General features: G+C 48.3%; 1 protein-coding gene across 1 annotated transcript in view; it reads left to right on the top strand.

The window, feature by feature from the left end:
- LOC113746283 (uncharacterized protein DDB_G0271670-like) overlaps positions 1-5,000 on the top strand; it is a gene marked incomplete at both ends in the record, with an annotated part of 46,924 nt that overhangs the window by 1,977 nt on the left and 39,947 nt on the right. The window lies entirely within an intron of this gene.

Genomic DNA, 5,000 nt, shown 5'->3' with positions numbered 1-5,000 from the left:
GGCGGGGGACAAACACAATTACAGCGCTGCGATAACAGAGTGCAGAAGAAGAAGCAGAGGAAGCGGTGACCTCTGCGGCTCGCCTCCGTTAAACGTTGGACGTCTCGTTGAATCAGCGTCACAGTGTGAAAGACAAAGCTAATGGAAACGAGCCGCACACGCCGCTCTGCTGATTGGGCCTCGTATAATTAGAATAATATCACGTCCGCGTTAATAACACAGAGGAAATAAATAACGGCTCCGTTAATAGCTGCCGCCGCGCTCCGGCGTTCCAAATGTGCCGAGGCCAGCGCTTCTTCCTGTTTACTCATGGGCCGCTGATCGCCGCAGTATTGATGTGGCGGAGCGAGCGCGGTGAAGGATCCTCGGCTCGGGCGGAGGCCGGGCGGGGTTTCATCTTGATTATTCATCTTGATAAATACATAAAGACGGACAAATTATGAAGCTGAACGCAGTGCGCTGATGGATGGAGGCTGCTCTGCAGCCACAAATATTCATTTAGCCGCTGACAGCACAGGAGACGCCGAGCTTTTTTAATTGTTCTCTGCAGACGAGCCATGATTCGTCATCTCAGGAAAGTGCTGCAGCTGAACATCAACATCCAAACGTTTGCCAACGAGCTCCGAACATCGCCGAGAAGAAACGCTTCGTTAAATATCTGCATCCAAACACACTGTGTGTGTATGTGTTTAATATTAATTAATTAATTAATGAGTTCAAGGCTCTGATGAATGAATCTCAGTCCATCACACAAACATTCAAACGTTTCAAATCAAACTGAAGAAACACGAAACTTCACCTCTGTCAGCTCGTTAGCAGACTTCATCAGTTTGCAGCTGGACATGAGGTGGAGGTGGAGCTCGAGATGGAGGTGGAGCTCCAAGTGGAGCTCGAGGTGGAGGTCCAGGTGGAGGTGGAGGTCCAGGTGGAGGTGGAGGCTGGCTGCTAACGCTACATCAGGTGTTTCCTCCATCATGGTTACAGAGCAGGTGTGGGCGGAGCTTCAAGGAGCATTACTGCCACCTGCTGTGCTGGAGACGATGAATCTTTGTTATCATTTCTATAATTAATGAATTCATCGTTTGATGTTTGTCGTGCACCAACTAATCGCTTATCGATGGTGGCGGACCACGCCGCCTCGTCCACTCTGCAGACTGACGAGAGGACTCAGAGACAGAGACATGTCCGTCCATCTGTTCCTCCAATGAAATGTTCAGTAAACATCCAACTGTTTGTAAACAATGTTGCATTAATGAAATAATGACATAAACATAAACAAACATGACATTCAAAATCTGACTTTTATTTAAATTTATCCATTTTTAAAGATTTTCATTTTATTTGTTTGTTTGTGATGATCTAGAACCGGGCTCTTCAACCAGAGGTCCGTGGCCCCTCGAGGGTCCGCAGAGCTACTGCAGGCGGTCCACGAGTTCTGTCAGGATAATTAGTGAATAACAGAAATGATAACGAGCTGTAATATCAAACGATCCCGTCATAAACACGCAGCATGCACACAGGTAAATATGAAGCTGTGTTCTGTCTGAAGACTGAAGCATTTTATTTTGAAAGTGCACGTGGTGCTGAGACTTCCTGCGTGCACGTGAGAACCTCATTAAAGTCACGACGCGACCCAGCTTCACCTGAGCACGAGCAGGCCGCTGATTGGCTGACAGACGTGAACATCCATCGCACTTCAAACATGAAGTGAGGCCGCAGCTCCATCAGCGCGGAATCACTCCGCAGCATTCTGATCACAGCTCGTGGATTATGAAGAGGACGTCAGCTGACGTCCACGAGCGCGCGGCGCCGCGCTCAGGTAATACCTGTGAGGATTAACGCGCGAGACACCACGATGACTTCCTGTTAATGAGATTCAGGAACAACGAGAAGAAGCGTCCTCCAATTGTTCCGCTCGGTGCCAGAATTAACCCCGCCCCCTTCAGAGACGACCTGACGGATTAATGCAACGCTCACCACACACACACACACACACACTCACACACACACACACACACACTCACATATATAAACTGGGCGAGCCTGCAGCCTGGAAGAACTCCACAACAAGTTCAGACCGTCTAAAACCTGGACGTAGTCTCCGTGACGTCCCCGCAGACTGTCTAAAACCTGGACGTAGTCTCCGTGACGTCCCCGCAGACTGTCTAAAACCTGGACGTAGTCTTAGTGACGTCCCCACAGACTGTCTAAAACCTGGACGTAGTCTCCGTGACGTCCCCGCAGACTGTCTAAAACCTGGACGTAGTCTCCGTGACGTCCCCGCAGACTGTCTAAAACCTGGACGTTGTCTCCGACTCCCCGCAGACTGTCTAAAACCTGACGTGTCTCGTGACTCCCCGCAGACTGTAAAACCTGGACGTAGTCTCCTGGATCCCCGCATACTTCTAAAACCTGGACGTAGTCTCTGAGACGTCCCTGCAGAGCTGTCTAAAACCGGGACATGTCTCCGTGCATCCCGCCGAACTCTCTAAAACCTGGACGAGTCCCTGAGTCCCCGCAACTGTCTAAAACCTGGAGTAGTCTCCGTGACGTCCCCCGCAGACTGTCTAAAACCTGGACGTAGCTCCGAAGTCCCCCGATGTCTAGAAACCGGATAGTCTCCGTAGTCCCCGCAGACTGTCCAAAACCTGACGTAGTCTCCGTGACGTCCCCGCAGACTGTCTAAACCTGGACGTAGTCTCGTGACGTCCCCGCAGACTGTCTAAAACCTGGACATTCCCTCTGTGACATCCCTCAGACTCTCTAAAACCTGGACGTAGATCCTGAGACGTCCCCGCAGACTGTCTAAAACCGGGACGTAGTCTCCTGACGTCCCGCAGACTGTCTAAAAACCCTGGACGTAGCTCGTTGACGTCCCACAGACCTGTCCTAAAACCTGGACGTAGTCTCTGACTCCCTCAGCTGTCTAAACCGGACGTAGCTCTGACGTCCCCACAACTGTCTAAAAACCTGGAGTATTCCTGTGACGTCCCCACAGACTGTCTAAAACCTGGACTAGTCCTCGTGAGCGTCCCCGCAGACTCTAAACCTGACGTAGTCCTGTGCTCCCGCAGACTGTCTAAAAACCTGGACGTAGTCTCTGCTACGTCCCCGCAGACTGTCTAAAACCTGGACGATGTTCTCTGTGACGTCCCCCACGACTTCTAAAACCGGACGTGGTCCTCTGTGGACCGTGCAGACTGTCTAAAACTGGACGTGTCTCCGTGACTCCCCACAACTGTCTAAAAACCTGGAATGGTCTCTGTGACGTCCCCACAGACTGCTAAAACCTGGACATGTATCCGGACGTCCCCGCAGATGTCCAAAAAACGGGACGTGGGTCTCCCTGTGACGTTCCCTGCAGACTGTCTAAAACCTGGACTAGTCTCCCGTGAACGTCCCCACAGACTGTCTAAAACCTGGACGTGGTCTCCGGACTCACGCAGACTTTGCCTAAACCTGGACGTAGTCGCTGTGACGTCCACTACTGTCCTAAACACTGGACGTGAGTCTCTGTGAACTCCCCACGAGACTGTCCTAAAACCGGACGGGGTCTCTGTGACCCGGGGGTTCTGATCAGGACGCGGCTGTTTTCATAAACAAACCCAAACTTTTGCTTCTTTATGTCTTTACACTTTGCCTAATTAGCGTAGCGGTCAGAGACGATGATCCATGTTAAAATGGATCCATCTCTCTGCATTCGTTGGTTATGAATTCCATTTTAGTGGATTCAGAAGCCCCAACGAATGAAGAAGCCTCGAGACCAGGGCGATGGAAATATGCAGTCAGCTGAACACGAGCTGCTCTGCAATGTAAAACAATCAACGGCCTCTTTTAAACATCATGAACCAGGAAGTTACCCTGTCTCCTGTCCTCTGTCTGAGTGACTCTGTCCTCTGTCCTCTGTCCCTCTGTCTGAGTGACTCTGTCCTCTGTCTGAGTGACTCTGTCCTCTGTCCTCTGTCTGAGTGACTCTGTCCTCTGTCCTCTGAGCTTACAGTACCTGTGATCTACAGACTTCATGATGGAAACAAGAGCTACAAGTAGCAGCTAAAGCTAATATAATAAAGCTAACATTAACTTACCTGCTAACATTAGCTCACTGCTAACACATTAGTTAACTGCTAACATTAGCTCATAGCTAACATTAGCTAACTGCTAACATTAGCTAACTGCTAACATTAGCTCACTGCTAACATTAGCTCACTGCTAACACATTAGTTAACTGCTAACATTAGCTCACTGCTAACATTAGCTCACTGCTAACACATTAGTTAACTGCTAACATTAGCTCATAGCTAACATTAGCTAACTGCTAACATTAGCTAACTGCTAACATTAGCTCACTGTTAACATTAGCGCACTGCTAACACATTAGTTAACTGCTAACATTAGCTTACCTGTTAACATTAGCTCGCAGCTAACAGCTCACTGCTAACATTAGCTAACTGCTAACATTAGTTCACTGCTAACATTAGCTCACTGCTAACATTAGCTCACTGCTAACACATTAGCTGACTGTTAACATTAGCTCACTGCTAACATTAGCTCCCTGCTAACATTAGCTCATTGCTAACACATTAGCTAACTGCTAACATTAGCTCACTGCTAACATTAGCTGACTGGTAACATTAGCTCACTGCTAACATTAGCTCACTGTTAACATTAGCTCACATGGTAACATTAGCTCAATGGTAACACATTAGCTCACTGCTAACACATTAGCTCACTGCTAATGTTAGCTCACTGCTAACGTTAGCTCACTGTTAACATTAGCTCATAGCTAACATAAGCTCACTGTTAACGTTAGCTCACTGCTAACGTTAGCTCACTGTTAACATTAGCTCATAGTTAACATTAACTCACTGCTAACATTAGCTCACTGCTAACACATTAGCTCACTGATAACATTAGCTCATAGCTAACATTAGCTCACTGTGAACATTAGCTCATAGCTAACACATTAGCTCACTGTTAACATTAGCTCACTGCTAACACAT

The sequence above is a fragment of the Larimichthys crocea genome, chromosome VIII (assembly GCF_000972845.2).
Source record: "Larimichthys crocea isolate SSNF chromosome VIII, L_crocea_2.0, whole genome shotgun sequence".
In the NCBI taxonomy this organism is placed as follows: domain Eukaryota; kingdom Metazoa; phylum Chordata; class Actinopteri; family Sciaenidae; genus Larimichthys; species Larimichthys crocea.
This window is presented reverse-complemented; position numbering and strand designations above follow the sequence as displayed.